General features: G+C 41.7%; 1 protein-coding gene and 1 pseudogene across 3 annotated transcripts in view; one reads left to right on the top strand and one right to left on the bottom strand.

Annotated features, from left to right (window-relative positions):
- The window catches only part of FRMD3 (FERM domain containing 3), a 302714-nt gene that overhangs the window by 189972 nt on the left and 92197 nt on the right, over positions 1–20545 (bottom strand). The window lies entirely within an intron of this gene.
- On the top strand, positions 18433–19572 carry LOC118023306 (annotated as a pseudogene).

A 20545-nucleotide genomic window follows, 5' to 3' on the forward strand; every position in this document is an offset into this window, starting at 1 on the left:
CATAAGCAGGTGCTAATTTTTATTCTGAATTGGAAGTTTTCCATTTCTAGAGAACCTGACTTTTGAAATATGTGTTGCTTTTAAATAAAGCCTACAGCTGACTTCGCTTTAATTGCTTCTTTTTAATTTGGGAATGGAGAAGACTTAGAAGAAAATACATGTTAGGAGTAATTTTATCAGGCATTATGATGGGTCCCCAGACTCACAAGCATGTTACATACAAGAGAAGTTGTCACAGGTTTCATGATCATGAGTGGCTGATTGTGTGTGTGTGTGTGTGTGTGTGTATGGTTCATATTCTGTGTTCACCTTATTCTAAGTACTTACATCAGCCAACTTAACTCTCTCATCTGAATTTGTTTTATGATTATTATTATTTTAAAGCAAATGTTCATCTATCTTTAACACCAAATCTTAGAGACATCTTTCTTTCAGAAATGAGAGGAAGTGAGTTGAACTCTGCTACAAAATAACCTAAGACAGACCATGGACTAGAAACTGTGTGTTCCCTTAATGTGAAGATTCATCTGTGGCCTAAAATAGAAATTCACATCCTTCTCCTATTTCTCCCTTTGAGACAGACCCACGCTTGCCAAAAGCACAATGTCTTAATGACTCTGTTCCCAAAATGATATGTCCAGCCAGCACTTAGCTTCCTATAAGATCATATGCTCTATTTTCCTGTAAACTCTACCACAGGAAATGGAATTCCAGAAGGCAGATGGGAGTGATTCGTGGATGGTGATAGAAAGAGAGTGGAAAAGCTGGTGAAGAAAAGAATAATCCACCACATCATTCTGAATTCCCTCAAAGGCTGAAGAGTGGAGAGTGGACCATTTGGCTTCACAGATCAGACTTTATAAGCAAGAACCATTATACTTCTGCCTCCTGCATTCTCCAAATTAACAAATACAAATATTCCATAATCATTCCCACAGCAGCTTGATGGTAAGCTTTCCCAGGAATTCTGTTTCCTTAGCCACACACCCCTTTGCTTATGATAGTGATAAACCTAAATGGTGTCTTTGGATCTAGAAATACAGCAGCTCTGAAATGGTCAGCAGACAGTAAGGGGAATGGTTATCATTTGTGAAGGGTCTGCTATGTGCTCAGCACTCTACATGCATCCTTGCACTGAATCCTCATCACAGCCCTGCAAAGCAGGGATTGATCCCTGTATTTTTAATATGAGGAAGCTGATGTGCAGAAGAAATAAATCATTTGCTTGAGGTCACACAGCCAGGAAGTGGCAGATCAGAGCCCCAAGCATAAGTTGTCAGGCTCCAAAATCTGTAAACTACTCAAAGAGCTAAACTTCAAGTAATAGGATGGCCTGCCACCTCCTCATCAATAAAATGACAGGTGACAGTTATCACGGTGATGGGTTTCATCTGAATAGGCTCAATATTCCTGCCCTCTCCTGGAAGCCAGGAGTCACCAATGGCAGAATGGTATGGAAAGCTAACTTCTCTCCATATCATCATGATCTAGCAAGTGTTCTGTATGCCTTATCCTAAACCTGAAAAGTTGAAAGTCAAAGTAACCACCAAATCAGAAGAATTCAAAAGGACAAGAGTAGTGTGATGCAAGTAATGCAACCTTTTGAGACTCTAATAAATGCTTTGGATTCTCTGTCTTAACACTGCACATATACACAAAACTTTGCCACAATTTTAGGGGTTCATGGACCCCCTGATGCCCATTTGTAGGCCTGTAAGTCAAGAGACCCAAGTTTTCCTAAACTGGCTTTTCTGCCACTCCCATGGAGGCCCCATGGAAGAAACAATCCATACAATGAAACAATCACACCAATCCCTTCCCGCTCTCAAGGTCTAAAGGTGGGTGCCTCCTCATCAGTCAGGCAATATTTAAGGACAAAAATTGATATAAGGAGATGACAAGTTCCCCTATACCTGACAGCAAAATATTTCTGAGATGTAATCAAATGTACATTTGTCAATATTTCCATTTTTGAATAATATTCAACTAATATTTTGAATATTTCCACTTTCGAATAAAAGTTCTTTGCTATCACATCAAGCTTCATGTTTATTCACCCAATGGCTCTCTGATTTTCCTCACCTCCGCAGAACCCTGGGGTCACATGGGAGGAGGGGAGGAGGTCAGATGGTCACGGAACTCCATTGGGTGAAATACAAGGGTTATTGTAGCTAGAACAGATGTTCATATCGTTGCTTAACCATGGATCACCAGGGAACAGCTGGAAGTGTTTTGAATTGCCAAAATTGATATAAAGAATTTAAGTTGAAATAATGACTAGAGATGATCAACAGGGAGGAGGCAAAAAACAAGAGAAGTCTTAAAGGTACAGAACCTGCTTAACTCACCATAGTAACACAGGTGATGTTCATGTAGCAGATGCCCTCACCTGAGCAGTGCTCAGGCCAGGAGAGCAGAGAAGGTATGCTTGAGCAAAGATATAGAAACAGAAGAATCTCAAGACTCTTCAGGTACCAAAACTAAAATAATTTGAACTAGAGTTCCCTATAAAGGAAGAGTAATATTAAAGGAGAAATAAAACCAATAGAAAGCATCAACTTATATTTTGTAATATAAGATACATTGTAGATGAAGCAAAGTTGAGAAATAGGTCTTCTAATCTTCAGGGATTTGTGAAATAATAGAAATAACTCAATTAGAAAAGAGTAGCTTTCAAAGTGTTGTGTTGATTTAGTGCATGTTTTTGGTTGTCAAGGTTTTTTCTCCCCCATGCAGTTCTGAGACTGACCAACTAACCATTCTGAGCCTCTAGAGAAGAAAGTGTGTCAGCAATGCTGAGGCCCTTAGACTCTTTCCAGGGATATGCACAGAACCACAGTCATGGACAAGGACCCCAGAATATTCAGTGGTACCCCTTGGGCATGCAAGAACTATCTCCTGGCAGTAATAGGGGCTGATATTACCATCATGAGGAATCCTTTAAGCAAAACCTGATAGAATCTCATGTGTACTGCCCAATTTGGTAGCTACAAAACACATGTGACTAATTAAGTCTAAATTACAGTTAATTAAAATAAACTGTAATTTAAACCTTAGTTCCTTAGTTGCACTAGCCCTATTTCTAGTTCTCAGCCACATATGACTAGTGTCTACCATATTAGATAACACAAATATAGTACATCTCCATCACCATAGAAAGTTCTATTGGACAGCGTTGGCCAAGAGCAAAGCTTCTTTAATGTAAATTTGAGTCTCATGAAGATCTTATTAAAATGAAGCTTCTGATTGAGTAGGTCTGGGAAGGGTCTGTGATTACATTTATAACAAGCTCCGGGTGATGCTCATGGTCCCAGTCCATGGACCACACTGAGAGGTTAGAGAAGATTCAAAGCAACTCTGTTCAACGCTGCCCTTGGGCTGAATGGTAAATGTTCTTCCAACTCTAATACAGAGAGCACTTTTTATGTTTAAGTTGCAGTTCTACAAAACAATGAACATCAGACAACACATAGCTTGTTAAAGCCTTCTCCCTTGCCTCTCTACCTTAGCACTTTCTAGTTTTAAGAATTTCCAGCAAAAATTCATAGCAAAATGTTCAGAGCACTGAATCTCAATCTTTGCTTCATTCCCACTATCTCCAATGGAGATTTCCTTAAAAAAAACCTGGCCTGATATAATTGAAGCAGCTTTGTTTTCAGAAGATAAGAGCAGTCCTTTTATATCTCGGACACAGTGGTAACTCAAAGAGGAGCAGTCAGACGTGTGCAGGGATTCAGCGTGGCTGCATTAGTAAAATATATTTAGAGTAACAGAAAGGGAAGAAAGAAGCTCTCCCAAGTAAAAACCAGAACACTGTATCACAATAGAAAAACATAGTGCCACAAGTAATACCAAATAACATATTTGTAGCATTCCCCCTGTTTTCAAGCAGGAATAACTCAGTTGATTTAGTCTTTGAAAACAAGGAGAAAGTCTTACCTATGGTATGCATTTCTCAACATTTCCATGTTAGTCGTCATAACTACCTACACAAAATAGGTCTTATTATTTTCATTTTTACAGGTGTGAATACTAACTCTCAGAGGAATTAAGAAACTGCGTGGGGCTCACCCAGGTCTCTCTGGCTTTGCAACTGACACTGTATCCATTGTCCTGAGCTACTGCTCCAACCAGCACTGAAAAACAAGTTTACGAATAGATGAAAAGAGAGTGACTATATCAGTTAGGCAAAATAACTATTATAGACTGGCAACCTTCTCTAGCTACTCCTGACCCACAAGTAGAATGCCTCACCCATCAGTCCATTAAAGGATTAATAGGATCATTAAGAGATTTCTACTAAAAGTGCTGAGGGAAAATAGAAATCACTATGTTCATTATTTGAGCTTGCTGGGTTTTAGAGAATGTTTAGGAATTATATGTCAAAATAGACATATACTCTAGTTTACACAATAACTGTCCATAGTAAATGCAAGAGTAAACTGGTAACAAGGTCCCCTTTGTGAGAATTAGAAGCCAGAGCTTAAAGCCTAGAACGTGACAATTGGCCATGGGGAGAGGCCAGGGTCAATAAGTAAAGGGTCCCAGGAGTAGGGTGGTCATCATTCATCCACCTAAATGCAACACCTTGAGAATGAAAGGGGGCATTCAAGGACAACACCCTATTCATGAGCCATGATGGGAGATTTGGACTTGAAATTTCAAGAAGGAAGTGGGAGGGGCACCTGGGTGGCTCAGTCTGTTAAGCGTCTGCCTTCAGCTCAGGTCATGATCCCAGGGTCCTGGGATCGAGCCCCGCATCAGGCTCCCTGGGAGCCTACTTCTCCCTCTGCTATTCTCCCTGCTTGTGCTCTTTCTCTCTCTCATCCTGTCAAATAAATAAAATCTTAAAAAAAAAAAAAAAAAAGGGGAGAGGGAGCCACCATGAGTGGGATAATTCAAATGTGCATTTCAGAAAACCCATCCTGGCACCTGTGTGAAGAATGGGGTTAGAAGAGGAAGAGGCTGTTAAATCTCAGAGACTTACTCCATAAGAGATGTGTACATGTGTGCTCACAAGCATGAGTTGAACCATCCAAAGGAAATACAAAATCCAGGCTAATGTTAAACCCACTAATCTTGACCTAAATTATACACAAAAAAAGTTGAATTCTTCCAATGCCAAAGCTAGCCACCCACTCCTCTGCTCCTCCTTTGAGAAGGTCTGTTGCATTATAGAAAGTGGAGCCAAACCTTCAGGCCATAGGACGCCATCTGGAAATGCAACGAGTCATTGGCCTCCATAGGGAAACATCCACAAATAGCAAAATACAGACAAATATCTGTCTGGATTATTGTAATCATTAGCTTATTTAACAGGTCTTTGTTAAGCATCTCCTATATGCTGGGCACTGCAAATATAAATAAAAATAAACAGGGCGTAATTGCCACCCCCAAGAAACTTACAGATAGACAAGGCAGTTATTACAGTGTGAGAAGAATGGCAGAGATTGGCCAAGGTGCTAAGAGCACAAAGGAGGGGCAGTTACAACTCAGGAAGCAGCAGTTGATGCCTCAGCTGAGTTTTAGAGTCTTATGACTCAAAGTGTTGTCCCCAGACTTGGCAACATCCTGCAGCACCTGGGAGGTTGCTAGGAATGCAGAATCTCAGGCCCCACCCCAGACCAACTAAATCAGAATCTGCATTTTTGCAAGATCCTCAAGATTATCTGTGTGCACATTAAAGTCTGAGAAACATTGTCTTAAAGGATAAGGACGAGTTAGGCAGAGAGAGAGGCAAGTGGGAGGGGAGAGCTAAGACACAGGAAAAAGCAGAAGCAAAATGGCTGGTGTGAGGGAGATGGTCCCACATTCCCAAACTGTAGAGATCAACATGCCCGAAGCACAGAAGAAATAACAGGCAAGAGGTGGTAAAAGAAAGTGCTTCAGAGGAAGGATGAACCCACACCAGGCAGAGCTTTGTGACTCCAGGACCCAGCTAGGTCTTTGCTTAAGAGGCCTGAGAGCCCTTGAAAGGCCTGACATGGGGAACATTTAAAACACTGGCCTGGCAGCAGTGCAGGAGAGACAGGTTTGGGGACCATGGAGAAAATTATGAGACCGATCCATTGTACCTGCCCCTAGGGACAGCAAGGAGGTCAGGTGGCCCAAGGCCAGCTGTAGGTTGGACAGAGCCAAGAGCCATCTGGCACAAGCTTGAACACTTGGAGAGTAGAGCTTAGCTGGTTATGTGAAACCAAGAAAATTTGTTTCTAGAGATCCTTGTTTTCCCCTAATTACATTGCTTCCCAGCTAGATTTGTGCCAAAGAAGTAAAAGGAAAAGCACTCAAAGGGTCTCCACCACTGGATCTCAGTTCCGGGAATGGAGCTTGAGCAGCATTTCCCAAAGTCACTCAGAAATGGCAATTGCCTGGAGCATGTGTTCAAAATTCCAATTCCCAGGCCTCAGTTGCACACTTGGAATCTGAATCCCATGGGAGTGGCCTGAGGACTATGGGCTTGGAGTAGCCAAGGTGATTCCACAAATCAGGAAGCCTGGACCTCCTTGGAGGCAGGGTGTGGAAAGCACCTGGCTTCCATCACATAGGGACAGCACCTTCCTCTCAGTCACAATAACCCAGGAGGTTGGAAGGTGCTGACTTCTGCCGAAGGAGCTATCTAGAGCAGCTATTCAGGTCACACACTCCTTAGGCTTGTGTGATACCAATTCAGAACAGTATCACCCTGAAGTGCTTACTGTACATCTTTAATGGCAGGCTTGTTTTTCTCCCCATATTTGATTCATTCAATACTCATCATTCAACACCTGTTTTACAGGTATCTATTAGGTATAGGCAATAAACTTGATTTTTCTGCCAGATAAAATAAAAGTGTTGATTAATGTTAGTATAAATTGACTCTTCAACTTCGGCACATATACATATGCCCTACTCAGTGCCTTTATGCCTTTTAAAAAGATGAGTCTAAGAAAAAAAATTGGCAAAAAGTGTGAATAGAGGGGCGCCTGGGTGGCTCAGTCGTTAAGCGTCTGCCTTCGGCTCAGGTCATGATCCCAGGGTCCTGGGATCGAGCCCCGCATCGGGCTCTCTGCTCGGCGGGAAGCCTGCTTCTCCCTCTCCCACTCCCCCTGCCTGTGTTCCCTCTCTCGCTGTGTCTTTCTCTGTCAAATAAATAAATAAAATCTTAAAAAAAAAAAAAAAGTATAAATAGGCATTTTACAGAAGAGAAAACTCATAAGGTCAGCAAACATGTGAAAAGATGTTCAACTGATCAGTAATCAGGGAAATACTAATTAAGAAACAAGATACCATTTCTTAGCCATGGGAAAGTCAAACATTTTAAAGTTTTACATTTCCAAGGGTTGGTGGGATTCAGAGCAACCAGAAACTCTCATACATTGCTGGCAGGGCTGTAAAAGAGCACAACACTTTAGAAAATGATTTGGTGTCCACAATAGCCAAACTATGGAAAGAGCCAAGATGTCCATTGACAGATGAATGGATAAAGAAGGTGTGGTATATATACACAATGGAATATTATGCAGCCATCAAAAGAAATGAAATCTTGCCATTTGCAACGATGTGGATGGAACTGGAGGGTATTATGCTGAGTGAAATAAGTCAATCAGAGAAAGACATGTATCATATGACCTCACTGATATGAGGAATTCTTAATCTCAGGAAACAAACAGAGGGTTGCTGGAGTGGTGGGGGGTGGGAGGGATGGGGTTGCTGGGTGATATATATTGGGGAGGGTATGTGCTATCGTGAGTGCTGTGAATTGTGTGGGAGTGTTGAATCACAGATCTGTACCTCTGAAACAAATAATACATTATATGTTAAAAAAAAAAAAGAAGAAGAAGATAGCAGGAAGGGAAAAATGAAGGGGAGAAATCGGATGGGGAGACAAACCATGAGAGACTATGGACTCTGAGAAACAAACTGAGGGTTCTAGAGGGGAGCGGGGTGGGGGGATGGGTTAGCCTGGTGAGGGCACATACTGAGTGGAGCACTGGGTGTTATAGGCAAACAATGAATCATGGAACACTACATCAAAAACTAATGATGTAATGTATGGTGATTAACATAACATATTAAAAAAAGGAGAAAAAAAAAGTTATTTCCCACCAAAAAAAAACAAAAACAAAAACTAATGATGTATGGTGATTAACATAATGTAATAAAATAATAAATAAATAAATAAATAAAATAGAAAATGAGTTGGCATTACCTAGCAGAGGTGAAGGTGGGCACCACGAGAAAGCCTAGAAAGAATCTAGCACATGTGCACCAGGAGATATGTATAAGAATGTTTACAGAAGCATAGTTTGTAATAGAACAAAACTGGAAACAATTCAAATATCCATCAACAAGAGAATGGAAAAATAAGTTCATATACACATACAAACACACACATCACGTTTATTATATTTGTCCGATATTTTTCATAAATAAAAATCTTTAGTCCTCAGTTCATTTAGTGACTTATTATTGTTTCCACTATTTATTAAGACAAGTACTAGATGTTTTTCACATATTTCTAATTATTATAAAAACACTGTAAGGTATGATTACCTTACAGTTGGAAAAAATAAAAGGACTCCTTTAGCCTAACATCACACCACTGGGAAAAGCTACAGCTCAGTTTGTTCCCCAAACTCCAAAACTGAAGTTTTCTCTGTCCATATTTTTTTCCAGAAAAATCTCAACCACAACAGTATGTGTTAAACCCATTATCTTGATAATGATATAAGCACAATAACAAATTAATCCCTGCAATGTTGCTCTTGATATGTAGCCCTATTCCTCACTGAAACTAAAAATAAAAAAACAAAAATGAAAAAACTCATGTGCCAGCAACTAAAAATAGTGTGGTCTCCTTGAAAGGAAAAAAAAATGAAAACTAAAGTCAAGTCTACTTAATCTAGGCTGCATTTATTCATGTTGAATTATCTATAATTCAGGAGAATTAACATGAATGATACACAGAAAATGTTCAGATAAAAAGAAAATCAACAGATAATACTTCTCTTCAGAGTAATTCATAATTGGCCATCAGCTTCCAGAGCTCCCTTCAAATCTGTAGCTCTCTTTCTGTGATGTCCCACCATTTCTCAGGGCTAAGGCACCCTGTCCGTAGAGAGCTTCCTCTCAAGGTCCTGTCACCGTGAAGATCTCTCTTGACCCCATCTATGCCCCTGCTTTTCAACTCAGCCCCATCAACTATTTATCCCAACTCCAGCTTTTGTCTTTACTATTTCCCACTCCCTTTGATCCTTCCCCTCTGGTGACAAACATGCTCCCCATGACATCCTCAGATGCACCCTTTCTTTTGCTCTGATATGCACTCACCACTGAGCTCTCCCTCACTCCCTTTACCACCCACCTTCTTGGATGAGCCAGCCTGGGCCAAAATCCCACTTCCAGTCTCTAATTACTTCTCCCCATTTCCTCACCTACAATGCTGGACAATCACATCTCTTCCTGGGCCCTCATGAGGCTTCAGTGAGAACATGTGTATGATGCCAGGTACCAAGTGGGAGCTCATCAGTCCTCCACTTCTTGAAATTCTTTTCTCTCTTGGATTCCACTGAGCTCCCTATTCTTTTCACTGGATCTGGGTCTTTGTCTCTTACCTCTGTCTGTCAGTAGCTTAGGGAACTCACCAGTCCCCTAGATCCAACCATGACCTCTAAGCAGAGAAGCAGATGATGCTCAAGCTCTATATCCGGACTTGATGTCTCATTTGTAAATCAACAGATCCCAAACCAAACTCACCACCCCTGATCTTCCAGAACCCCGCTACTTACCAACTGCTTCTCCTGGACACCATTTGCCAGTTTCTTAGACTTGAGACTTTGCAACCACCATGAACTCGTCTGTTTTCCCATCACTTACTAAATCCAGTCTTATTCTGTACAACCATAATGCTTTCATCAAGCTCTTCCTTATCATAATAAAATTACTTTACCCCTACTCTTGGCCTCAACAACTCCACTTGAAATTTCAAGAGCATCTTGCCTAACCAATCTCTCCACTCCTCTATCTCATCCCTCCTCCTTATCCTACAAACCAGTGCAAAGAGATCTTCCTAAAGTACAGCCCTATTTCTGCCACTATCCCCTCCTTCTGCAGTCCACTGCATCTGCCAAAGATCTAACTGACTAATGCTCAAAGTTAAAAGAGTAATTAGTAGACTGACACACAATGAGTCTCTTCACATATCTGTTCAAGTTGTTCAAATTACAAACTTATGACCATGACAAAAAAATTATTTTTACTTTTACAAACTCACTTGATTTTTTTTAAAAATTCTGTCTTTGCACACCAAGGAGTCAGGAAATATTTGTCTGCTATCTCCTTTAAAATTTAAAGCCAGTAGCAATCATACCAAAAAAAGAAATGAAATGCATCCAAATTGGTAAAGAAGTATGGCTGTCACTACTTGCATATGATATGACAATATATATAGAAAACCCTAAAGATTTCACTAAAAAAAAACTATTAGAACTAATAAATGACTTCAGTAAAGTTGTGGACACAAAATTAATACACAGAAATCTGTTGCATTTCTATACACTAATAATTAAGTCACAGAAAAAGAAATTAAGCAAACAATCCCAATTACAATTGCAACAATAAATAAATAAAAAAATAAATAAATAAATAAATAAATAAATAAATAAATAAATAAAATACCTAGCAATAAACCTTACCAAGGAAGAGAAAGACCTGTATACTAGAAACTGTAAAGCAGAGATGAAAAAAATTAAAGATGACACAAACAAATGAAAAAATACTCCATACTCATGGATTGGACTAACCAATATTGTTAAAATGTCCATACTACCCAAAGCAACCTACAGATTCAAGGCAACCCCTATCAAAATACCAATAGGATTTTTCACAGGACTAGAATAATACTAAAATTTGTATAGAACCACAAAAGACCTTGAATAGCCAAAGCAATCTTGAAAAAGAAGAACAAAACTGAAGGTACCACAATCCTAGATTTCAAGATATACTACAAAGCTGTAGTAATCAAAAAAGTATGGTACTGGCATGAAAACAGAGACATAGATCAATAGAACAGAATAGAGAGCCCAGAAATATACCCACATTTATATGGTCAACTAATCTTCAACAAAAAAACACAAGAATATACAAATAGGGAAAAGGCAGTCTTTTGAACAAATGATGCCGGAAAAACTGGAGAGCTATATGCAAAAGAGTGAAACTAGAACACTTGTTTACACCACACACAAAAATAAACTCAAATGGTTTAAGACCTAAATGTGAGACCTGAAACCATAAAACTCCTAAAAGAAAACACAGAGAGTAATTTCTTTGACATTAGCCATAGCAACATTTTTCTAAATATAGCTCCTCAGGCAAGGAAAACAAAAACAAAAATAAACTACTATGACTTCACCAAGATAAAAAGCTTTTGCACCTCAAAGAAAACCATCAACAAAAGGAAAAGGCAACCTATTGAATGGAAGAAGATATTTGCAAATGATATACCTGAGTAGGGGTTAATATCCAAAATATAACACACACACACACACACACACACAAAATCCAATTAAATGAATAGACATTTTTCCAAAGAAGACATACAGATGGCCAACAGACACATGAAAAGATGCTCAACATCACTCAGCATCATGGAAATGCAGATCAAAACCACAATGAGGTATCAGCTCACACCTATTACAATGGCTGGAATCAAAAAGACAAGAAACAACAGGTGTTGGCAAGAATAGGGAGAAAAAGGAACCCTTGTGCACAGTTGGTGGGAATGCAAACTGAGGCAGCCACTGTGGAAGACAGTATAGAGGTTCCTCAAAAAGTTAAAAATTGAACTACCTTATGATCCAGTAATCCCACTAGTAGGTATTTAGCCAAAGAAAACAAAAACACTAATTCAAAAAATATATGCACCCCATGTTTATAGCAAACACTATATATATAATGGAATATTACTTGCCATAAAAAAGAATGAGATCTTGCCATTTACAACAACATGGATGGACCAAGAGGGTATAACGCTAAGTGAAATAAGTCAGACATAGAAAGACAAATATCATATGATTTCACTTATATGTGGAATCTAAAAAGCAAAACAAAGAACCAAAAAGTAGACTCAAATATAGAGAACAAACTGGTGGTTGCCAGAGGGGAGATGGGTGAGGAGCTAGGTGAAATAGATAAAGAAAATCAAAAGGTACAAATTTCCAGTTAAAAAATAAATAAGTTACGGAGATGAAGAGCACAGCATAGAGAAGATAGTCAATAAAAAATAACATTGTAGGTGCCCCTGGGTGGCTCAGTGTTAAGCGTCTGCCTTCGGCTCAGGTCATGGTCCCAGGGTCCTGGGATCAAGCCCCACATCGGGCTCCCTGCTCGGCGGGAAGCCTGCTTCTCCCTCCCCCACTCCCCCTGCTTGTGTTCCCTCTCTCGCTGTGTCTCTCTCTCTCAAATAAATAAATAAAATCTTAAAAAAAAAAAAAATAACATTGTATGGTGACAGTGACTATACTTACCACAGTAAGCACTGAGTAATATACAGAATTGCTGAATCAATATGTTGTACACTTGAAACTCATATAACATTGTATGTTAATTATACTTCAATTTAAAATTTTTAAGTTTCTTTTTTTAAAGATTTTATTTATTTATTTGACAGAGACAGAGCGAGAGAGGGAACACAAGCAGGCGGAGTGAGAGAGGGAGAAGCAGGCTTCCCACTGAGCAGGGAGCCCGATGCAGGGCTCGATCCCAGGACCCTGGGATCATGACCTCAGCCGAAGGCAGATGCTTAATGACTGAGCCACCCAGGCGCCTCTAAAATTTTTTAAAATAAAGTTTGAAGTCAGAGTTAGCACACTGGTGCCCCAGTATCCACATCTTTGATGTCTAAAAGTTAATATTCAAAAATTAGAAGACTTCCCCTAAAATCTGAAAAGCTGGCCTCCCTTGAAAACTCACTTGATCAGGTAACACTCGCTCAGCACTGAGCTGATGACAAGAATGGCAATGAGCTGGAGGAGAATCAGACACGGCTGCCCCATTGGCCAGGGCACCCCCTCCACTCGAATTAGTTCACTGAGATCACTACCTAGGAATTTGAACAATGTGGTTTTATTGTCATTTATATAAAATGCCATTAGAGCCCCTCCACCCTGCCAAGTATGCCCAGCAAGTTCAGGATCAGCATGTCCTTGTAGATGGGATCCATGGGCTCTTCATGAACTCATTTAAGAAGCATGTGTGTATTTGTCCCTTGTTGGGACTGTGGGAGAGCAGGGTGCTTTATGTCATCAGCCACTTCAGATGTTCTACTTGCCTCATCCAACAAGACCTCCAGCCATAAATGATTGTGACACTGGCATAATCTATTTCTTGTTTTGTAACATGAAACTCACACCATGTGTGCTTCCAAGTGTTTATTATTCCCCTGTGAATAATTTATTCGAGTACATTTCCAGGATTATGAATTAGGATGACTTGTTCTGCTCTCCAACATCATCTTCGTTTCTTCAAAATCCTAGAATGAACTTAATTAAATTCCAAAGCTTGAGTTTATCTTAATTTGCTTTCAATCCTTTCCTTCCTGATTCTATTCTTCCTTTCTCTTCTATTTTTAACTTTTCACTTTGTATTTCACAGGTTATCATCTTAAACAGCTTTGTGGTTTAGGGACGTGTGTGTGTGTTTTAACACGGAGGCTAAACATTTGACATCTCTGCTATTTTTGTTCTAAGGAGTATCACCTTTTGCTGAACCTATAAAGGTGTCAAAAGTGTCGCTTGCCTTGGCCTTCCCTTTTCTCTGATTTGTTGATTCTAAAGCCCATTTTCATCTCCGCCATCTCGCCACTCCCTTATTATCTTGGCTTTCCCAGTTTTGTGCCTGCATTTCGCATTATTTCTCCATAATCTCACCCCATGACCTGGCCTGAGTTCTAATCGGAAGTTTCCACTTGCCTTTCAGGAATGAGCTCTTATCAAAAGAAAACCACTGAGTCATAAACACGCTTGCTTGCCAACTGCTAGCCCAGCGTTCTGAAGGGAGAAGACACTCGGTTAATGTGGGGCTCTGCCAGATTCCAAGAAGCCCTGCGACTCTTCAGAGAGAGCCCGTGGCAGCTCTAGGCACCCAGCAACCCACGTATTTATTACCTGCACCTTTCCCCCAGCTCTCTGCCCAGCTGGGTGGGATGGTGCCTCACACGCAGCAGGGTGGGAGTCAAAACACTGCATTTCACGAGTCTTCCCCATGCTTGCACCCTCTGGATGCCTCGCCTCCTCCCAGGACGACGATCCCTTCAGAAGCCCAGCCACTTCCTCCATAGACTGCTTCTACAGCTCAGGCCTTGCCACTCGGCCGGGGGCAGTATCTGCCTGCATCATTGTGCTTCCCTGCATCCAGGAATCCAGGAATCCGCTCCCGGGAGAAGAGCGGAGCTCCCTGCCAGATGGCAAGCAGCCACCACGCTTGCCCAATGGCCCCGGAGGAATGTGACCGAGCGCCCTGCGTGTGGCTGCCCCCCCCCCCACGGCCTGGCCAGCCCACGCTCCCCAACAGCCCACCCACATTCCAGCATCTTCGGTATGAATCACGATGAACACCACCACCGCACTGCAGAAAACGCCACTCACAGCGCTGGGTCCTCTGGAACTTTCGGAGCTGTCCGAGCCCAGCAGGTTAAACTTTTTAAAACAAAGGCCAGGGATCACAGACCCAAAACCTGCTGAAATATCTGGTTGCAAGTACAATATAAAAGGGATAGAAGTGCGCATGCAATGTAAGTTCAAGCGCAATATGAAAGCACTTGGAATCATTTTCGTTCTTAAAATGTTTCTTCATAGGAAAAAAAAAAACTAAGGATGGTGAGAAGGCCAATGAGAGCTTGTTTGGTGTATTATATTAACAAAGGACGTGGGTGGAAGTGACCTTGAATCACATCATGAAATTGTTTGTTCAGCAATAATGGTGGAAGCAGGAGGTTGGAAGAGACCGTAAGATAAGAAGAGGAATTAGGCCTTCTCCCAGAACTATGCCTTGTCCCTTTCTTGTCTTCCTTACGGCAACACTCTTTAAAGGGCAGGAGTACAAAAGGCACCATCTCGCTCAGCTCTGCAAATTCCCTTTCCCACCTCTTCTCAAGAGCGGCAGGGGGCACAGTTTGAGGCTCCTGGACAGAAGGGAGATGGAACACTTCATAAACTTCTTTCCTCATGGCCACAGGCTTAGCAATTTGCTTTCACAAATATCGGATACCCCCCAAACTAAAAAAGGAACACCACTCCTGGCTAGGGTGTTACGTGCCTTGATTACTGGACCCTTGGCCACCTGAGTCTCAGGTGGAGTTCAAGGTCACTTTTACGATGTCGAACAACTGGTCTCCAAAGGCCAGAAAAAAAGGAATTTGACCGCTGTCCCAGGCAATGATGTTAGACACAAAGGGACTTCAGTTCCCATCTTGGCCCTGGCCCTGCCTGGCTGTGTCACCTGGGACAAGCCACTTGGCTCTCTGAGCCTCAGTTTCCTCAACTGTGAATTGAGGCAAATGTCCCCCAGTAACTGAGATGGTGCACGGGAAGCACTTGGCACCCTACCTGGCACACGGCAGGAGTCCAATAAACCGCAACTCAACCCTCCATTCATGCTTAACGGGCTGTGCAGCAGTGGGGTTTCTGGATCATTAAGTCACTTTAACAAGTTTTAAAAAGCAAACTAGTTCATACCAAAGCAGACACAAGCCATGTTTATGAACAATTCTCTCCCAAGGTCTTAGACTTAAAGCTCAGGGATTCGTATGGTTTCCAATGTAGAACAAGGGGTGGGGGTTAGGAGGTAAAGTGTTGCACCAGGATCAGTAATTTATGACCTTTCCTTTAAAAAGGAAACTATACTTAAGATGCTAAACATCTGAGGGGCACCTGGGTGGCTCAGTCAGTTAAGCGTCTACCTTTGGCTCAGGTCATGATCCCGGTGTCCTGCGACTGAGCCCCACGTCCAGCTCCCTGCTCAATGGGGAGTCTGCCCCCCCCTCCTGTAAATGCATGCTCTCTCTCTCTCTCTCTCTCTCAAATAAAAAAATAAAATCTTAAAAAATATGCTAGGGCGCCTGGGTGGCTCAGTTGGTTAAGCGACTGCTTTCGGCTCAGGTCATGATCCTGGAGTCCCTGGATCGAGTCCCGCATCGGGCTCCCTGCTCGGCAGGGAGCCTGCTTCTCCCTCTGACCTTCCCCCCTCTCATGTGCTCTCTCTCTCTCATTCTCTCTGTCTCAAATAAATAAATAAAATCTTAAAAAAAAAAATATGCTAACATCTGAATCCCTATGTAGTGTTCCTCATTCAGAGCTTCAGTCCTGTAGAAATTGGATCACACCAGTGACTGTTTTTTTCTCTCTGTGTTGATGTATTTATAGACTATGACCATATCATCACACACATCATGTACATAAGTGAACATACACACCCGCACACGTGAATGACAGTAAAGACTGGAATACACACTCGAGGTATAAACGTGCTTGGCTCTCAGGACATGACATGAGCATTACACACAGACTTCCATTTTATTTCTTCTCAGTCAACGTGTGCCCAGGGGCCTACTGAACTCAAATATCCAGGCACGTGCAGGAAATCCTCTTGTCCAGCCTAGTTTGGAAAAGAGAATTTCTTACAAAATCAAGTATCCTACTTAAGAGAAAGTTGGTGCCTCTCAAAAGTGGGTCTAAAGCCACAGCAACCCAGGCCAGTGGGGAATGCTCATGGCTCCCGATCAAAAAGCTCTCCCTGAATGCCAGGCCTCACTGGTGAGTCACCCTGGATAACGAAACCCTTCCCTAAACCATAAACACCCTCTGAAAGACTGTCTTTTAGGCATTTACTCCTTGGTATGAATGAGTTTAACTGAAATCTTTTGCCTTAACAAGAAGTCAAGATGATTTCAATGAAACAATGTTTCATTTGTTTTGTTTTTATTCGGGACAAGGGTGGAGCGGTGAAGCAGAAGTAATACAACATTGATTTCAGTGGTTCTCAAATGATGAGAATTGTCTGGTGGGTGGGGGTTGTTTAAAATGGCGATTCCCTCACCCAACCCCAGATTCCAATTTAGTAAACTGGAGGTCAAAGCCATGAATCTACATATTTTTAACAACCCCCTGCCCCAATGACCCTAGTATGGTCCTCAGACCACAATATGGAGAAACTGGACCAGGCGAACCACCCCGAAATCCCTAGAACCTAGAACCCGGCTTGAAATAAAAGTTAAATCCCCACAAACTAGTTATTAGGGAAAGAGCACACTGCACATGCATATGTCTGGGGATTCCTGGAGCACCAATGCTTTCCTGGCAGCCCCACACCACACCGACTCCTTTTACTCATAGTCCCATTTCTGAGAGACGGGTATTGAAGTCTCCAGCCATAATTCATCTATTTCTCCTTGAAGTTTTTTTTTTTTTAATTTTCAGGAATAGAGGGGGAGGGAGAGGGAGAGAATCTCCAGCTGACACCACACTGAGCACAGAGCCCAATGCGGGGCTCGATTTCATGACCCTGAAATCATGACCTGAGCCAAAATCAAGAGCCACACACTTAACCGACTGAGCCACCCAGGTGTCCCTCTCCTTGTGGTTTTATCAGCTTTGGCTCATGTAGTCTGATGCTCTAGTTGGTGCATACATGTTGAGGATTGTTAAATCTTCTTAGAGCAAGTGACCTCTTTATCATGTAATGCCACTGTCTATCTCTATCTCTGTTTCCTTGCTTCGAAGTCAGCTCTGTCTGCAATTAATATAGCTACTCCCACTTTTTTTTTTTTTTTTTTTAGTAGTGTGGGCATGGTCCATCCTTCTCCATTCATTTACTTTTAATCCAAGTATGTCTTTATATGTATCTTGTGGACAATACAGAGTTGGGTCTTGTTTTCTGACTCATGGCTCCTAGCCTCACTCTAGCTCCAGCTTACCCTACCCCTATTCCCAGAAATCCCTTTTCTAAGGTTTGATCTTGGACCCTGACTTTGCAGCATCTTCCACAAGATGTTCCTACCAAAAGAAAGAAATGACCATGGAAATCCATTAAAACCGTTTGTTGTTCTATCACACTGGGGGGCAAATCATAGCTCCTGAAACATAATTAGATCAAGCAACTGACCCAGGCATTACAAAGGACTCAAAGGGCTTCATGACATTTAGCTTTCAACTAAATAAGAATCTAGCATGTCTGAATTAATCACACATTTTTCTTTGATGAAGTCTAAATTAATAAGATTTATTGTATGTGTGTCTGTGTTGTGTGCCTGCTCATGCCTAAGATATAAACCCATTAGCAAAGAAAACCTTGCTTCCAGAGGCAATCAAGAAATAACCTGGGAGCCGCTGCCGCCAAGTCCGGATCCAGCCTCGCGCGCCGCTGATGCCCGCCCGCCCGACGTGCCCTCCCGATTCCTTTTGGTTCTAAGTCCAAAATGGCAACTCTCGAAGATCAGCTGATTCAGAATCTTCTTAAGGAAGAACATACCCCCCAGAATAAGATTACAGTTGTTGGGGTTGGTGCTGTTGGCATGGCTTGTGCTATCCCAGTATCTTAATGAAGGACCTAGCAGATGAACTTGCTCTTGTTGATGTCTTGGAAGACAGACTGAAGGGAGAGATGATGGATCTCCAGCACGGCAGCCTTTTCCTTAGAACACCAAAAACTGTCTCTGGCAAAGATTATAATGTGACTGCAAACTCCAAGCTGGTTATTATCACAGCTGGGGCATGTCAGCAAGAGGGAGAAAGCCGTCTTAATTTGGTCCAGCGTAACGTGAACATCTTTAAGTTCATCATTCCTAATATTGTAAAATACAGCCCAAACTGCAAGTTGCTTGTCGTTTCCAATCCAGTGGATATCTTGACCTATGTGGCTTGGAAGATAAGTGGCTTTCCCAAAAACCGTATTATTGGAAGTGGTTGCAATCTGGATTCAGCCCGGTTCCGTTACCTACTGGGGGAAAGACTGGGAGTTCACTCATTATGCTGTCACGGGTGGGTCCTTGGGGAGCACGGAGACTCCAGTGTGCCTGTATGGAGTGGAGTGAACGTTGCTGGCGTCTCTCTAAAGAATCTGCACCCTGACTTAGGCACTGATGCAGATAAGGAACAGTGGAAAGAGGTTCACAAACAGGTGGTTGACAGTGCCTGTGAGGTGATCAGACTGAAAGGCTACACTTCCTGGGCCATTGGACTGTCTGTGGCAGATCTGGCCAAGAGTATAATGAAGAATCTTAGGCGGGTGCATCCAATTTCCACCATGATTAAGGGTCTCTATGGAATTAAAGATGATGTCTTCCTTAGTGTCCCTTGCATCTTGGGACAGAATGGAATTTCAGACGTTGTGAAGGTGACTCTGACTCCTGAGGAGGAGGCCCGTTTGAAGAAGAGTGCAGATACACTTTGGGGGATCCAAAAGGAGCTGCAGTTTTAAAGTTTTCTAATGTACCACTTCACTGTCTAGACTACAGCAGGATTTTAGTTGGAGGTTGTGTATATTGTCCTTATTATCTGATCTGTTACTCAAGTAATATTAAAATGGCCTAAGAAAAAACGTCAGTTTCCTAAAGCTCCAAATAGCAGTGGTTCACCAAACCCTGCAGCTGTATCCTGATGCTGATGATACCTGGCTTTGTAGCCCTAAAGGGGTTAACGTAAGTTAGCCCCACCGTCTCAGAGGCACCACGGCCAGAGCTGCGGCTGCTCTTCACACCAGATGTGTGTTTACTGTGTGTTCTGTCACTTCGGGTTCCTTCCCCCAACACCCGACATGCCTAGTCCATCTTTTCCAGTCAGTCATGTCCTGGGATCCAATGTATAAATTCAATATTGCGTGTATTGTGCATAACTGTTCTAAAGGATCTTACTTTGTGTACCATGTATGTCAGAATATAGTGTACATGGCCATATAATGTAAAAAGACAATGCAACCAACTAAGTGTCATACCAACTAAAATACCAAATAAATTTTGAACAGTGACTCTCAATTTATTATATTAAAAAAAAAAAAGAAAGAATCTGAAAGTTTTCAATTCAAGGATTAAAAAAAAAATGTTGCTTATAAACTTAAAGATATGGGCGCCTGGGTGGCTCAGTTGGTTAAGCATCTGCTTTTGGCTCAGGTCATGATCCCTGGGCCCTGGGATATTGAGTCCCGCATCGGGCTCCTTGCTCAGTGGGGAGTCTGCTTCTCCGTCTCCCTCTATCCCTACCCCTGCTCGTGCACTCCCTCTTGCTCTAATAAATAAAATAGCTTTTAAAAAATAAATAAACTTAAAGATATAATAGTCATTTCCTTTACTGAAGCCAGTTACTTCATAAGATTTGTTTAAAACTCTGTTCTGGGCCTAGATAAAAACACAGTTTTGTTTCTAAATCATACCTTCCCCAAAATAATTGTGCCATACATTTTTACCCTAAGACAGAAGTTTTCCAATCTGGACTAAGGGGGTAAAAACAACAACAACAACAAGAGAGCTGGACAGGAAAAGAATATATTTTTTTAAGATTTTATTTATTTATTTGAC

The sequence above is a fragment of the Mirounga leonina genome, unplaced genomic scaffold (genome assembly GCF_011800145.1).
Source record: "Mirounga leonina isolate KUSES-001 unplaced genomic scaffold, KU_Mleo_1.0 Mir_179, whole genome shotgun sequence".
NCBI lineage: Eukaryota > Metazoa > Chordata > Mammalia > Carnivora > Phocidae > Mirounga > Mirounga leonina.